The following is an 18,228-nucleotide window of genomic DNA, read 5'->3' on the forward strand; positions in this document are numbered from 1 at the left end:
ACAACGTGAATACACCATTAATGCAATTACTATAAAAAATAAATGCTAAGTGCTACACAGCAGCTCACCAACTATATCTTTGGATGTGGAGCTTAATGCTAAGATGGGAACTGCAATTCAAATTTTAAAATCAAAATTCGATAAACGGTTGCTTATACTGCCACATCTTTCCCTTTTTCAGAAAAGGATGAGACATATAGGAAGCCATGACCAAGTCTAGTGAACAAGTAATCCTGAAGTTTAAAAAAAAAAGGAAATTAACAGCTGTAGTGGGTTGACCCTGGCTGGACACCAGGTACTCACAACAGTTGCTCTCTCACTCCCCTCTGCAACTGGACAGAGGAGAGAAAAAAAAAAAACAAACCAAAACAGTGAAAGATTCGTGAGTTAAGAGCTGTGAGAGGTTCACTTAGTGATCACCATCACAGGCAAAACAGACTCAAAGTGGGGACATTACTAATGGGGTCAGAGCAAAAGAGTGAGAAATAAAATAATCTTTAAAATACCTTTCCCCCACCCCTCCTTCCTTCCATGTTCTCCCTCCTCCCCCTCAGAGGTGCAGGGGGACAGCGAGTGGGGGTTGCAGTCAGTTGTTGTTTCTGCTGCTGCTCAGGGAGAGGAGTATTTCCCTTGCTCTTGTGGGGTCCTTCCCATGGGACATAGTCCTTGATGGACCTCTCCAGTCTGAGTCCATCCCTCGGGTAGCAGTTCTTCCCAAACTGCTGTCCCATGGGTCACTTCTTCATGGGATGCAGTCCTTCACGAATGAGCTGTACCGATGTAGGTCCCCCACAGGGGCCACAAGTCCTACCAGGGAAAAACCCGCTCCAGTACGGGCTTCTGTCTCTACGGGCTGCAAGTTCTCTGGCAGAGAGAACCACGGGCTGCAGGGCCTCAGCTTCAGTGCCTGGAGCACCTCCTGCCCCTCCTTCTGCACTGACCTTGGTGTCTACGCTGTTGTTCCCATGTTCTTACTCTGCTCTTCCCTGACTGGAATTCTTTCTGCTCCACAACCATCTGTTCTTAAATATGTTACCACAGAGGCGTTATTATTACTCCTGATTGGCTTGGCCTTGGCCAGCGGCAGGAAGCCCGTCCTAGAGCTGGCTGGCATTGGCTCCACCAGACAGTGGAAGCCTCTATCAGCTTCTACTGCAGCCCCCCTGCTACCAAAACCTAGCCACAGAAACCAACTATAACAGCCTGTTTTGACAATGAGTTTTATCTTTTAAAATATTTTTAAATGTCATAATATTTTGCTCATATACAAAGTAGGAAGATTAAGGAAAATGTTCATGTCTTAAACATGTCTTTAATTAAAGTGCCAGTAATGTTTAGTTCCATATTTAACTGGAAGCAGTGATCTATGTTTAAGTACTTTGCTGCATTAGATAGCTCTTGCAGATCTACCTCCCATCCATGTGAAGAAGAGTCTGCTCTTCTGTCAGAACATTGGATATCAAGGCCTGCTTCATCATTTGTCCATGACATTTCAAACTTTCGCTGGGACATTTCCAAAATTACTTCCACGAATAGTTTCAATAAACAGAGCTTAGATATTTAAACATTGCTGATCACTGGTTTTGCCACCAAAACAAAAAATTGTTTTAGAAGTCTTTTGTATTCATAACAACATAATTCCTTTCAGAGATGCAGGTTGTTTCGATAAACAAAGGATAGGTCACAAGGAAATATCAAATATCTGCAATATGGCTTCTTCAACTCACTTTTAAACATGATACATGCAAATACAATTGTCAGTGCAAATCCAATGTAAAAGAATTTTATTGTCTCAGTTCCTCGGAGTTTTTATCTTTTTATTATTGAACTTTGAGGACATGATTTTTATATGTGAATTTAGTGTCACTGTATGTGCTCAGGGTAAATCCTGTAAGTAGTTCGTTTCTGACTTGATTCAACTTTCATATCAGGCAGGTACCCAGTGGCAAAAAACATGAAAAGTAAAAGATACAAAATAATAACAGATTTTTCGCTCTTTCTTCTTTCCACTTTTCTTTTTGTTGCACACTAAGTCACAAGCTTCATGGGTTATAGTTTGATTTTTCGCCTTTGTGATCACAGAAAAACTCCTGCACCTTCCTGTTAGAGTAATTAAAGTTTCATTTTATTGTGCTGCTATCAAAATCCAAGTGCTTACGCAGTTGCAAATATTTCTGCTTTCTCAAGGGAAGAACACCTTGTATATTGTATGTTCCCATTCTGTCACTTAAAAGGATTAAAAGATTCAGATTACACCTAAGTAAGATTACAATACAATATCATTTCTTATGCTATTTGCTTTTGGTATTAGAATCAGAGAACATTGCAAAGGCCACTAAAATGAATTGTCTCTAGCACATTAGAGTGAAATGTGCAATCTGTAACAGTGGAAGGGGCTGCTAAACAGAGTTTATGGCCTTGGAGACTTCCTAGATGCCCAGATTTTAAACCAGTGATAAAAAGGAAAGTGTCTATTTTATTTCCCTATAACATTCAGCAGGATTTTTCCATTCTCTCTCTGCAGATACCAGTATAATAAATACATATTTGAAATAATTTTTACATACTTGAGAAGTCACTTCCATTTTCAGAAAAAAGTTCACTTTTACTTGCACAGAATTAAAGTAGATAAACATAGAAATATTTAAAATATTTGTATATTTCAAAGTACCATGTAGTTTCTACAAATATGTATAGTCTCTGGACTGTGAACTGTCTAGGAAATGGGGGACACATCAAAGATCATTATAGCTGCTATGGCTGATGGGATTGGCTTGTAATCTTCTGATAAACACAGGGAATACTGGAGACAGTACTGAGCTGTTTTCTATAAGATTCTTGGGACCCACTCCCTCTTCTAAAAGCATAGCAGCTGGAATTGATAAGGTAAACATTCACCCTCACACAGATGCCTAGATGCTTTCCTTCAGGCCGAGGTAGGATTTATATGCTCCTTTGGAACAGCAGTCTTTAACTTTTAAAATAAAAATAATGATTCTATGTTGTCAAACTCTGACCTTGATAACTTGAAAAAATTACTTATCTGTTATTTTTGCATTTACCATTGTGAGCAGATGCATAAGGGAGGCTGTCAAACTGAATAAAGAGAAACAGGAGGGACTTTAACCATTCTGATTAATACTTAAGAATATTAAATCAGAACTGTAACAAAAGTATTTTTACAATGGATATTCAGGGTTTTTTTTCATTTTGTAATTTAAAAAAAAGTATAATCTTTTTTGTGCCAGAATGGATTTTTCTCATTAGCAATTTGATGGAGAGACCATACCCTGGTTTCTGTAACTACAGTTACATGTTGAATACAAGATAGTATAAGGAGTGATAAAACTTTTACATAGTCCCATGGAGGGTAATATTTCCCAGTCTCATTGTCTATACATTGTGTTACAAATTGGTTATAAATTTGTGGAGTTAAAATGACTCAAACAAAACCTAACTCATCCCTATGTAAGGTAATGTATTTTGTCTGAGGATTTCCTGGTAACATCTCCATGGCATAAAAATTCCAGCCTTTTACATTCAATTGAGGAGAATGTTTAGTGTTTTGTCAGTAATTTTGATACCATGTCCTAGGGGGCTTTTTTGCCTCTGTTCCAGGTGAGTGGACATCTTCCTATTCACTTTCAAGTATGTCATCTCTTATCATCACTGATCATGAATACCTTATAAATCAGTAACCACTGTAGAAGAATAGCATTCAGGCATTTCTTCCCCACATTCAGCAAGGACAAGACTATTATTTAGCTCATAATGGCAAACACACAGAATCATACAAATACCGGAATTGAGATTGTCTGTATCCCTTTTTGTCAATGCCATATTACATTTTTTAGGTTTATGACATGAGGATATACTTCTTCTATCCTCCAAATCCCTGCCTCATTCAATATAGAAGCAGACAGTTCTCCTTAATGAGCAGTTTTCCCTCTTTTAGCCTTCATCATGTTTAATAGTCTGTACCCAACCTTATTCACTGAAGATTATTCAAATCCTGCCCTTAAGACAGAATTTTTTATTTCTTCATATATTTTTCTTTATAGAGATCAACCCTGCAGTACTGAATGCTTCACAAACATTTACAAAATATGATGATCAAAGTTATGGGATATCTTCCATACTGGGAATGATAGAGTGGTTGTCAGCTACTGAAATCATAGTGACCTTGGCCAAACCAGGAAATTCCTGAGCTTAAGCTGGTTGGACTTTAGGAAAAATTGAAGTGAATCATGTGTACTTCCCACATTCTTACTTTTTCATAGAATCATGGAATGGTTTGGATTGGAAGGGACCTTAAAGATCGGAGGTCTTTTTCAACCCGGTTGATTCTATGATTCTATGATCTTGAATTCTATGATTCTATGATCTGACCCTCACCACCTCCTTTTCATTAAACACATGTTTATTGATTCTGATTGAAATATGATGTGGCCCATTCTGGCCATTCTGATATTCTTATTAATTAACAAGCAGTTGACTGAGTATTGCTCTTCTTTTTTTTTTCCTTTCCTTTTTTTTTTTTTTATTTTTAATAAGGAAATGAGAAACAAAAGAATATAATTTTTTTGTCAAGGAATTCTTATAAAAATTTGAACCTGAATAGTTCAGAGAGCTGAACTAGGTGGTCACTTAGGAACCTTTCCAAGCTTAAGTTTTATCATAGAATCATAAAATCATAGAATCAACTGGGTTGGAAAAGACCTCTGAGATCATCAAGTCCAACACTTGATCCAACACTGCCGTGGCTACTAGACCATGGCACTAAGTGCCACATCCAGTCCTGTCTTAAATACCTCCAGGGACGAAGAATCCACCACCTCCCTGGGCAGCCCATTCCAATGACTAATAACTCTCTCTGTAAAAATTTTTTCCTAATATTCAACCTAAACGTCCCCTGGCAGAGCTTAAGACCATGCCCTCTTGTCCTGTTGCTGGTTGCCTGGGAGAAGAGACCAATCCCCACCTGGCTACAGCCTGAGGTCTCCCCTGAGCCTCCTCTTCTCCAGGCTGAACAGCCCCAGCTCCCTCAGCCTCTCCTCATAGGACTTGTGCTTGAGTCCCTTCACCAGCCTCCTTGCTCTTCTCTGGACCTGCTCCAGCACCTCAATATCCTTCCTGAACTGAGGGGCCCAGAACTGGACACAGTACTCCAGGTGTGTCCTCACCAGCGCTGAGTACGGGGTAAGAATCACTTCCCTGGGCCTGCTGGCCACACTGTTCCTGATCCAGGCCAGGATGCCATTGGCCTTCTTGGCTCCCTGGGCACACTGCTGGCTCACGTTCAGCCTGCTGTCAATCAGAACCCACAGGTCCCTTTCTGCCTGGCTGCTCTCCAGCCACTCTGTCCCCAGCCTGTAGCGCTGCATGGGGTTGTTGTGGCCAAAGTGCAGGACGTGGCACTCAGCCTTGTTGAACCTTATGGCTAAAGTATTAAAGTTAGAGAGGTTCATTTATTTTTAAAAATATCATATGATACTCTGAAGTCAAAAGAAATTGTTCCAGCCATACTAACTAGGTCTTAATAGCCTTACATCTTTTAATAAGCAGAGATACTTTAAATGCAGTATCACCTTACTTATAAAATGAATTGGTGCATTATGGTGCCTTCTTTAGACCAATGCAACACCTATTTCTCTTCTCTAGTTTGGAAAAAGGAATGGTATCTTGTTTACGTAATCCTTAGGGATCCTGTCTGCCGTCCAAACTGGTGTTTGTTCAAATGCAGTTCCAAGCATGAGAGTGTTCCTCCTTATTGGAACTAGATTTCTGGTAATTTGAAATCCACCAGTCTCAACCCACCTGCTGTATGCAAGACACCTGCTGAAGGTGTGAGGAAGACACTGCAATTTCTTCTCTACAGAAAGGAGTCCTATTTAGAAATGAGGTACGTGCACAAGTGGATTTTCAAGTTCTTTTCTTTATAAATCTGGTATTTGCCAAGCCTCCTAAGTGAGACTTCCTTCACTTCAGTGAATCAGTACATCAGTTCATAGTACAAAGTGCTTCTAGAATTTATAATTTAATGTGTTAATTATGAATATCATCTCTTACACTTTCTGGACATTGATTCAGTTCCTTATTTCTTTTAAATAGTTACAAATGTCCTCCGAGACACTTAGGTATACAGTGTTGGATTGTGTGGCCAATGCTAGACCACCGACTTTTTAATTAAGTCTTTAGATATAAGATTTCCTTTTAAACCACCTGCAAAATGTGTAAAAGATACTGCTGTTTCTTGATGCTTCAGCAGTCACAGAATAACATAGGTTTCCCATGGTAAAAATCAAAGCTCCTGCACACTCGCCATTGAACAATGAAGGTCAGAGGCTTAGAGAAGTAAAATCAATATTATTGTGACATTATTTTATGGAGAGAAGAGACAGATTAATGTAAAAAAAATGTGTGTGACCACTGGAGTTTTCAATGTACCTTTGTGTGCAAAGATTAATAGAATTGAATTTATATTAAAAATTTAATTCTATTAAGAACTATAAGACAGAGGGAAACGTCACTCTACCAGTAGTTTTTTCAAAAGGTTTTTCAGTATTTTTATCCCTCTTTCATTGTTAAAATTTTGAACATTTTCATTTTATGAGCAAGAATTACTGAACCAAGGATCTCAGCAATGTTATACTGTACAAAGAAAAGTAATTTGAAAGAAAATATAGTTCTTTTATCTAGGGCACAGATAAATTTCATCTACTACAGACAGTGCCAGTCACCAACTTGAGGTGCTAAACCATTTTGGAAGCTCTAATAATGAACATACTTACAAAAGATACTTTTTTAATTCATCATTATTTGTACCCCTTTGATATGACTTGGACTTTTACAGGTCCCTTTCATTGACAGTGATCTTGTACTTGCTGTCTGCAAGTGTTTCACAAATTCTTTAGATTTGGAGGAAAAACCCAGGGAAAATTATATAAAGCTTTTGGCGCTACATGTCTTTTTTTCTGAACCCAGATAAGAGCTGGAAGCCAAGTAGGTATCAGTTTCTGTAACAGACATCCCGAAGACTTCTGTTAGTCTCATGATTCACTGTTACTTCAGGGCTCCTTGAATATTCATATACAAATTATCGACACATGCCATTTTACACTAGCAAGTGACACTGCTAATAGCATAGCTTTAGAAGAAAAAAAGCACTGGGTGAAACAAATTTACCATATTTTACAGTAGTTAGGATGCTACACAGGAACTTAATTTTACTGAGAGTAACTGATCCAGCTAAATCGCACTGATCTAGAGAAATGAAGAGGCAGCACTGCTAAGGTAGTCTGAAATTCAACATTCTGCTTTGTTAGTCATGTTTAAGAGAATAACATGTAAATCAAAAATGGCTGGGTTCCAGACCACAGTTCTGGCAGGAAAAGGCCAATGGGAAATTATCCACAAGTTCCAAGACTGATATAGGGAGAAGACTACTTATGCAGAATATATGGTTTGTACATGGGTCTTTATTCAGACGTATGACACAAGTATTTATTGAAGGTCTGGCTTATGAATTTCTGTTCACAAGAATGTTGATTTTTCTATATTCTTTGGCATATTTTGGCAGCTCACATTTTATGATCCAAAGGCAATAAGTATGCATTTAAAATGGGAAAAATAACATACAGATATATCATGCTACTATTTGTTTTGTTGCTGTATTTTTTTTTAACTGGTTGGTAAGTTTTAGGTATTTTCTCAGGTTTTTATAAATATTTCATATTATTTTATTTTTTAAGAGTTTAAAATGGGATTTTTTAAAGTAAAAACATTTGTACAAAAACATGCTATCTTACTTACTGACAAATATTCTACTTAATTTCTCCTCATCCTTTTATCCCCTACTCATCCAGTTTTGGCCTCCCTCACTTTTTACACAATCTGGTGCAAATGCCTTCTCTTCTGCTGTTTTTGGCATCTGAAACTACATACCTCTACTTCTCAATTTAATTTAATTTGAAATCTCAGATGAAATCCTATATTTCTTCCCATATTTATGCCTCCAACTTTCACTCCCCTGCTGGTACAGTTTGATTTGTAGTTCTACAACATGCAATGCAAAATTGCTTACTTCAAACTGAATATCTGGAAAGAACAATTTTATGTTTTTCTTTTTAGAAGGGTTTTTTTTTTTTCAAGAGCACTTACTTTTTAAAGGGCACACCACTCGTCTCATAGTGTTGGTTTCCTGAAAGTATATGCCACTAAGAACTCAGTTATGTTTCTTCCATTATGCTTGGATGGGGGTAATGGAAAATTAACTTATTCTCATAAAAAAAAAAATAGAAAAAGAAGTTTGTTTTCATAGGTCTTTTTTTTGTCATAGTTTTTCTAATTTGTGTTGATTTAAATATAAGCTAAGAATGTGAAAATGCACAGTGGCTAACATGAGGTGTTCTTCATGAGAATTCTTTGCTTTTAACTGGAGGATAAAATAATCTCATCCTCATTTTTCTCATGTCCTTGACATATCTGATAGCATGGCAGAAAATGGGAGATAACTGCTTCTATATAGTATTTAGACCACCAATCTGCTGCAATAAAGTGATTTTGCTACTATAGCTCTTGGATTTCTCTGTGACTGCCTTCTTTAAGAGAAACATTTCTTTTGGTGACTTTTTTTATTGTTTCAAGAAGTTCTTTGTCAGACTCACTTTATCAGAGACAACAAACCTTTCTGCATTCTTTGATTAAAATATATACCGTCAATTCATATAATTAGCTGATACTGGGTTTACTAGTTTTCTGAATTTTTTATAAATAATTTTCTGCTAAAGAAGAAAACCTACATTGTGTTTGTGAAATGCACAGACATTTATGCATGGTTTCCAAAACTCCATCTAAGTGATTGAGGGCTAAATATAATAATTTTTTATGCCAGATTTTAATTGAGTAATGGTGTGTGAAACTCATGTGGCACAGTGGGAAGCATACAAAAAAGAATCTAAAAGAACATAATGACTGCAGAACATCCACGCATTTGAAATCAGGAGGATGTAAGAAAAATCTATGTCAGTCACATAACATGAAGCAATGGGATTATCCAAAAAATGTGGTTAATAATGCTTCACTAGAAACGTGCCGCAACACAGTGTGAAACATGTGCCCTAAACTATGAGATATTATTTAGAAAAATGATCTTATTATTTAAAAAATTATTAAACAGTCATATAGTAATCTACTTACAGAGCAAAATCTAAATATACAGAGTACGTGGCTTATATTTCCAGGGTGTCATCTACATTATTTTTCAAAGTTTGCTTTATTCATTTTACTGAAAATAGTTATTTCATGTGACAGAAGTTACAAGGATGCCTTTAGTGCTTCACAGGTATCCTGGTGTTAAGATGTAAGCAGATCTATATCTTTCCTGTCTCTCCTTAGAGAAATTAGGGAAGAATTGGATGATTTTTCTAAGACTATGTCACTATATGGTCTATCAAGCAAAGAATATTCTCTTTCCTTCATCTTGGACTTCTTTTGTGACCATCAGGTTTTATTTTTCTACACTGTCAGTTGGATTCAACTCCCCGTTTTCTTTCATAGTCCCAGTTCACAAATTGTCCACAATCGTTAATTTGATCCCAGGCTCAGGTCCAGGAAAGCTGGAAGTGGAGATGTGTATAGTTTTTGCCAGCACACATAGTCTGAAGACTTTTTGGATATAGGCTTAATGTACTTCTTTTTTTATTTAAATTCTCTAATGAAAACTATGACTAATACTCCACAGGTATAACTTTAAGTTTCCCAGATCCTATAATTCTGAATACTGTATCTATCATAACAAATAACTTCCTGTGCAGACTATTTTATCAAGCCACCCTGTTATTGCAGAAGGTCACTAGCTTCCTTAAAGAGCTATCGCTTCAGCATGCTACCTTGCAGGTGTATTTCTAAATAAAGATTATTCATGCATGAATCATTTCAGAAGATTGTGGTATATGTGCTTTTGCTCAACATACACTTTATTAGTTTTTTGTTTCTAAGTATATTTTTTATGTTCAACAGTTATTTAAACTGGAATTATTTTAAAAGTTAGTTATCATAAACACAATAGCCCCATAGAGATAAGAGAACATTGTCAGGCCAAGGATCCTCAGTAGCCTAATCAGTGAAAAGGGATATCATGGAATTGGTTACTCCCAAGCCATGATTTTGAAATCATTCTTGAAAGAAAACAAGTTTTCTGTTTTCCGTGATGTGAATCCTACTGAGCTGAACCAATCAAAGAAGATCTTCCAGAAGGGTCTTATAGAATGAGGAGGAATTAATTTCTACAGTGATAGAACATTCATTAAGAGGGAGATCACTTTGGGATCATGTAAACCACACCATGGGATGATTATGTAGTTTGTGGAGATGTGAGAAACATATTGCGAGATGTTTAGAGGAGCAATCAAAGTCAGAGAAAGAAGCAACAAAGGCGGGTTAGGAAGCAATGGCATATGAAAGCAGAACAAAAAGATAACTAAAGAAAAAGGGTAGGACTAGTCAAGAGTAAACACCTTGCTTGTCTGGACAACTCACACTTCTAATCTCCAGAATCTGTCTATACTAACTCTATTCCTAGATATTTTCCTTGGTGAGTTTACTCCTATTCTACATGTACATAATGCTAGTAAGCCTCAAGCTGGAGTAGACAGTAATTAGAACAGGTGGTCTTGGAGCCAGGTGTCAGAGAAATTGAATGTCTGATAGCTCATGGAAAGATCAAGGGTCTGAAAATTTGCTACCAATTGTCCAAAACTGCTACTGAAGAGACAGGGGATCTGGGGAGGCCACAGGTCTGGACTAGCTGCTGAGATATCTATTTGTATCTACTAGTGGTCTTCAGCCCTGATCAGCTGCAGTGAAGGAACAAGATATGGGTCATCTGCAACCTTCACATCTGTGTTCTCTGACTGTATTTATGAGTGTGCCTTGTCATGTTTGAGTAGTTTGTGTATGCACTGCTAACTGGAATATCTGTTTGTCCTGAGGACTTCTGAGCTGTACCACCTTCATAATCTACTGGGCTATTGGACTCAGAAACCCCTATGTTGTAATTTATTTTATTATAAAGCTATTATTTTAAGAAATATGTGGAAAAAAAGGAATACTAAGTAAGTTTGTTGATGATACTAAACTGGAAGAAGCTGTTGACTCCCTCAAAGGTAGAGAGACCCTGTAGAGGTAGAGTGACCTTGACAAAAGAGGGCTGGACAATCATCAACTGTATGAAGTTTAACAAAGACAAGTATGGGATTCTGCACCTGGGATGCAGATTATTCATACAGACTGAGGAATGAGATGCTGGAAAGCAGTGCCACAGAAAGGGACCTCATGGTCCTGGTTGATGGCAAGTTGAATATGAGTCAGCAGTGCCCTGGCAGCCAGGAGGGCCAGTCACTTCCTGGGCAGCATCACCAACTGTCCCACTCTGCTCTGCACTGGGGTGACCTCACTGTGAATATTGTGTGCAGTTTTGGGCACTGCATTATAAAAAAGATATAAAACCATAAGAGAGCTTATATATGAGGGCTGTGAAGACAGTGAAGGATTTAGAAGGGAAGACATATGAGGAGCAGCTGAGGTCACTTGGTGTGTTCAGCCAAGAGAAGAGGAGACTGAGGGGAGATGTCATTGCAGTCGTCAGTTTCCTCACAAGGGGAAGAGGAGGGACAGGCACTGATCTCTTCTTTCTGGTGATCAGTGACAGGACCTGAAAGAATGGCATGAAACTGTGTCAGGGGAGGTTTAAGTAACATATTAGGGAAAAGTTTTTCATCCAGAGAGTGGCAGAGCACTGGAACAGGCTCCCCAGGGAAGCGGTCACAGCACCAAGCCTGACAGAGTTCAAGAAGCATTTCAGCAATTCTCTCAGGCACATGTTGTGATTTTTGGGGCTCTCTGTTAATGGCCAGGACTTGGACTTTCCTGGTCCTACTAGGTCCCTTCCAATATCTAAACAGAGATACATTACTTGTATGGCTTACTGTCTTACTTGTCTATGAAGATATGTTATGTGTGGGGATATACTGAAGTATAGCAGGAGAAAAAAAAATCAAGAATTTGCTAAAAGTTTTAATTGGTTTTGTAAATCTTTTAGATGAGCTTGGCCCAGCTTCAAATAAGGCAATTCAGCAATGTGGTCCCCTGTTTATAATGAACTAGAGTAGACTACAAATTTGGGGCAGTGAGTCTAAGTCTCTAGAAAATAACACTGAAAAGTGCAAAAGAATATAACATGCACAGAAAAAAAAGTCACGTTTTAAACAATAGATGCAGAGTTTAAGATATTGTAACTAACTACAAAACCCAGTATGAAATCTTTGAAGTTTTTATACTTGTAATTCAATGAAGAAGCAAAATTAGGTTCTTTTTCCTCAAAAGTCTCTTCTAACATTTCTTATCCTTGTAATATTTAATTCATATGTTTGTGCTGAAAATTTCAGTGACTTCACCTTCAATTGTTTGTCCTCCTTCTACTGTTCAGATGAATGCAGTACTTGCAGTTATGAGCTTTCTCCTGAGGTTTGTCATAAAAAGTCTCCCAAGGTGAAAATGGCATTTCTTTCTTGGTAATTTTATCTGAAAAGTTGTGTAATTGCAAAAATAAAACTTTTCAACAGGGTCAGGCAAACAAACAGAAAGCTTTGCATAAGTCTATTCTTACTTGAAAAATTAGCTGTATACCAGCTGAATTCTCTGAAACTACAGTCAGGTCAAAAAGCAACTATTGTTTTTACTATTTTTATTATAAAAATGAAAATTGAAACTGAAGTTTCAATGTGACATTATGGTGAACATAAAATACAGTGCTGCAAAAAGTTCTATTCTGAATAGACAAAAGAGAGAGCAGAAAAACCCCCACACATTGGTTTGCTCATTTTATCAGTAGGAAATTGAGATGCAATTAGTCTAAATGCATCATGCGGTCCTACAGGAAGCCTTCTTTAGAAGAAGCCAGATCAACAACACTGGGCCTTCGCCTTCCACAGGAAAAAAAAAGTCAAATACTCTAAAATAATATCTATTTTTGAAATCATGAAACATACAGGCAACAAAAGAAATATAGACAGAAAATGTTTCAATTTCTCTAAAAAAACCCCCCAAGAGTCTGAAGCACCTGAGAAGTAATAATGATCTTTCAGGTTCTTTAGGATTTATGAGACACTAGAGTTGCCTCTAGGTAGTTTATTTGACTGACTACCTCTAAAATTCTCAATGATCGTTGAAAAAACAGACAACTTACGCTGTACACCCACACAGATGACCAAAGGCTTTCTGCAATTCATTTTCTCTTTTTTGTTTTGTGCTGCATTTAGGTTACATCTTCCCCCAAAACATTATTTCTTTAATGGGTATCATCGCCTGTGTTTTCCATGGATATTTCTTTTTAAGGCACTATAACAAATGGAGCATTTCAATTTGTCATGATTTTATAAACACAATAACACAGTACTCTGTTTCTGATTAAGATGAAAAAAATATCAACTTCAGACTTTGCAGGTTTCGAAATCTTCACCATATTAAGGGACTCTGGCAGTGCTACTAGTTACGGTTAAAACTGTTGAGTGGCAACAAGAACTTTTAAAAGACTTATGTCAGACATAAGCTCTGAGAAATATACTATTTATTTTGTCCTTCCCACAAGTTTTCTGTTCCATCCTCATAATTCTTTTATGTAGACTATGTTCTTTAATGTAGATGTCTGAGTGGATTGGAGTTTTTTAAGAGAATACTGAACTCTGAAAAAATCTGCTATTGCAGTGTTCTGTCCCACAATTTGTGATGGTTGTGATTGACAGCAAGTAAGAGGCAGTTTTTGAGACTTCTTCCTAATGTGTTTACCTTCCCTTTTCATCCTGTCATATTGGATTCTTCTAGACTTTTCACAAAAGATATGTTATGTATCTATATATAGTTGCTGAATTTTAGGCACTTCAGTTTCAACATTGTTTATCAGTAGCCTAGTTCTATATTGGAGTGCTAAGTCAAGAGTTGTTATCCACCTTTATGCTTTTACTTCTCTTAAAAACTTCTTCCTTGATGAATACCCATAATTTCAACATGTTAAGTATAGAAATCACAGACCCAGCCTTCCAACATACATGAAGAAATCAATGGACATAGGGAATAGGATGGGCCTTAACAGACCCTTAAGTCCATTAAGAGTAATTTTTCTTTACCTCCAAAGTGCCTTCCTTTTTTTTTTGGTTTGAATAGATGCTATTTCCAGATGGAATGTACAAACACAAACTATTTCTCTGTATTAAATATGTGAGTTGTTTTATTCATAAAATGTAGCCACCATACTTAAAGCTGTTCTATGTTAATGCCATAGTATTCATCCAGGATGTGGAATGCCAAAATGCATGTCTTTGCTGAAACAAATCCAAATATTAAGTCTCGCCCTCCGCAGCAACACATGACTTATTTGTGTCATGAGAGAAATCTAGCACAGACTTGTCTTCATCATTAACTACTGTTCACACTAAGTCTATTTTCTTACTATAATTATAGGAAGAATATGTATTTTGACTTCTATCTACCAATTGGAGCAGGTACATTTGGTACATATGAACTAAATAAAAAATCTGAAGCTGTTTGAGAATTCCATAAAAAGCAGGACCTCATCTAATTACAGAGATTCTAATCACTCTTAAAAACAGAAACAACATTAAAATAACTTGTCAAAGTATTAATTTTCTCAATTCCTATTCTTATGTTATTGTGAATACTCATACTGAAAGCAGAGCATGCATATAAGTAGTCATATGCCAGTTCAAGTTAATTCCTCCAACGACCTGCAAAATATATGTTCTTGTGCTTAGGGCCATAGACCACATTCTAAATAAGCAGAATGTGTACAAACTCTTCTTCAAAAAGAAAAAAACAGAAATACATGTGCATGAAATCTTAAAAAATATATCCCTGAAAACTTTCCCCACAACAATGAAATACATTACTTTGGGTATCTCTTTCGAGCCGTGCTGTATGAGCCTGGCTCATACAACTGAGGTTATAAGGACTTTTCCATCTGCGAGCTTTTCCTTGTAAGTCCCTGGTTTCATGATATTGAAAGGAACTTTCAAACACTTTCTTTAAAGAATATATCATTGCATTCACTTTTCTTTTCTAAAAGATTTTGATTTTTCCATTATGTTTGTATGCTACCCACACACAAGATTTCCAATAGAGAGCCCAAGGTAGGTATTGCCTTGTGATTGAGAAGAAACAGCAATATTTTAAACTTGTAAATGTGACTCCAGCATGACATTTTTGTACTTATTTGACAGGAAAAATGAAGTAACTGAGGATTTGTCACATGAAAGCCTAATTTCCTTAAAACTGATCATTTGAGAATGTGGTAAGATAGATTGACCAGTTTATCAACTTTTACATATCAGAAGTAGACGCATCCTAGACCAGCAAGAGCCACACAGATCAACACGGACAGAGAGCAATTCCATTATCAGCATACACATATGCAGAAACAGCATTCACATGAGCCACTGGACAGAACCATCCTGTTTCTTCTGTTTGGCTAGTCTGTAGTCTGCTTGTGGTTGCACACTCTTACTTGTTATGTCTAGAGATATCTCATTCCATGTTAAGTAATTTCTTAAGTTCTGTTATGTCACCTAACCTTCAGGACATGGACATAACCTCTCTGCATACCTTAACAACACAGAGTCCTCCTTGCATCACTTTTCTTCTTATATATGTGTAATTCCAGACACAATTTGCCTTGTAATTTACTCAGAATACCACAAGAATAATTTCACTCTTTTAAGCATTCAAATTTTTCAAATGCTCTATTTCTTGCATTTTCTAAGAAAACCTACAGCTCTATTTCTTACAATTACTGCCATTAAAAACAAAGAAAAAGATACTTTTTCTACTTTCAAAAAAAGTTTAGATGAAAAGTTGTCAATCAGATATACCTACCACTGAATTACTATCATCATAAATAATTAAGAAAATTTTTGTCATGTTTTTAAGACTGATGGCTGTCACAGCCAGACTTCAAATGGCAGTTAAAATTAGACTTAATCCTCTAACACTTTTCTTATTCCATGCCACATCATATTACCTCTAACAACAAAGTCCTTTTCCCTTGCTGATCTGTGCAACATAGCTCATGACAGTGGAGCCAGCTTCCCCAGTTGTTTCCTGCATATGTATGTCATGCATTAGTAATTCAGTTTTGTGAGTTATACTGTAACTGTCTTACAGTGCTGAAAGGAATCTTGGAATATGAATGTGTTAAGATTTACAGGTCTAGATTTGCAGAGTATAAGGCAGGTTGTCCAGTTGTCACATTGCAAAGCTGAGAAGGAAGCAACTTTTGAACTACTACTTTAATGAGGCTAAACTAAAAAACAGCTGATGGCAGTGAAGACTGATGTTCTGACCATATTTTTCCTCTTTTTAAGGAAGACATGCAAAAGAAGACTGTAGGTAAAAATAGGCTTTGGGCAAATGGGACCTGTGTTGAACATCTGTGCTTGCCTTTTTTTTTTTTTTTTCCTGTTACTAAAGAGAATGTTCAGATGGTGATTTTAAATGATTTAAGGTTGACAGTGTCAGGTCTAATAAGGGAAAGCCAAACAACATCTGGTGTGGTGGAAATAAAATGATTTGGTATAACGCTTAAAAATCTCCATGTACAAGTAGGGATCTTTTTTTGATCCTTCTAAAGGACTTATTGAGTCATCATTTTTAATGTGGATAATAATAGTACAACACAGAATGTGGATTCCTCATGAACTTTTATTGCATAACTAATCATGTTTTCTTTTTTTTTCATTAGAAAGCTTATCATAAATACAGGTATTATTCTTCCCCAAATATTACCACTCTTTTAAGGATATAATTATTTTATGTTTTTTTAAATGTTATGGTTATTTTTGTTTTATCCCCTTTTCTGTTGCTTTTCTGCATGCTCAGTGTTAAGGTCATATTAAAATGTTACGAAGATACACCTGGGACTATCAGAAAAGTTAGGATTTGTCTGAAAGTCATAATTTCTCCCTCAAGAAGTGCAAAAAGCTCTAACCAAATGTGAGGGTGAAGTGCTGAAACTTATTAGTAATGATAAGGGTATGCCACAATATGGCTTTTTTCGTATTACCTGTCACACCTATTTTCTTGAAGACCTGTTTATAACCTCAATTCTTCTACTGGAAGTGTAACCTATCCATGAAATACTCCCAATCAATTTTTTTCTTTATAGAATTTATGATAATAATCTCTCTATGTTCTCTATATGGTCATGGAATTTCAATAAATCTAGAGAAAAGCAAAAGTAGAGCAAATAAGCAAGTATTTATAATATTCCAAGACTTTTTGTACAAAATTCTTACCATGTACAAACTCTTCTAGACAGTCTATTTTCTCCTAACTACTTCCTCCATTTCATCATGTTGAGAGTACTTTTTTTTTGTCAGTTCATTCTGCATGTGTGTACATGTATATGTATGTGTATATTTACTTTATTTAAGGATGTAAAGATGCTAGAGGTGAACACAGAATCTGAGCTGGAAAAAACATAGAAATACATAATTGCTTTTATTAAATAAAACATTATTGTGGTTCCTAATATCTCTGGCAGATCTTAAAGATTGCTTGAAATAATTTTTGTATTTTGCACATATTATTACACTTATCAAGCATAGCTAATTGGCATAACTAAAGCACATGAATAACAATGTGACTTAAAACTACAAAAGAAAATGAAATTATGTTTATTTCTTATAAATAAATTATTAGCCACTATGTATTATTTATATTACACAAATTTAAGCAATGTATAATACATGAGGATAAATTTACTATATTTGGAGCAAAATTAACTGAACTGTCTCTTAGGACCTTTATTAATATTGCAAAATTGGTATTATACTCCTGTATAATTGATTTTAGAAGACTACTTTGCATATGTTTTCCTAAATCACATCACTTAAGCTAGAAAATGTTATGTATCATGTGCTAGGCTGATAATACCATGACAAAGGTGTACTGTGAAGCATGAAACAAAGTTCCTTAAAATTCTGGGAAACTGTGTTAACTTTACACAAAATATGAAATTCTGATTTCTCTGTGAAAAAAACTCATAACAAATTACTTAAATCTTCTCAAGAAAAAGCACTTTCCTAGCTGTCAACTTCAAGCCGCTATATGTTTATATGACCTATGTATTCTATGAAAATTACATTAATAAAGTGGCAA

The sequence above is a fragment of the Pseudopipra pipra genome, chromosome 4 (genome assembly GCF_036250125.1).
Source record: "Pseudopipra pipra isolate bDixPip1 chromosome 4, bDixPip1.hap1, whole genome shotgun sequence".
Lineage (NCBI taxonomy): Eukaryota > Metazoa > Chordata > Aves > Passeriformes > Pipridae > Pseudopipra > Pseudopipra pipra.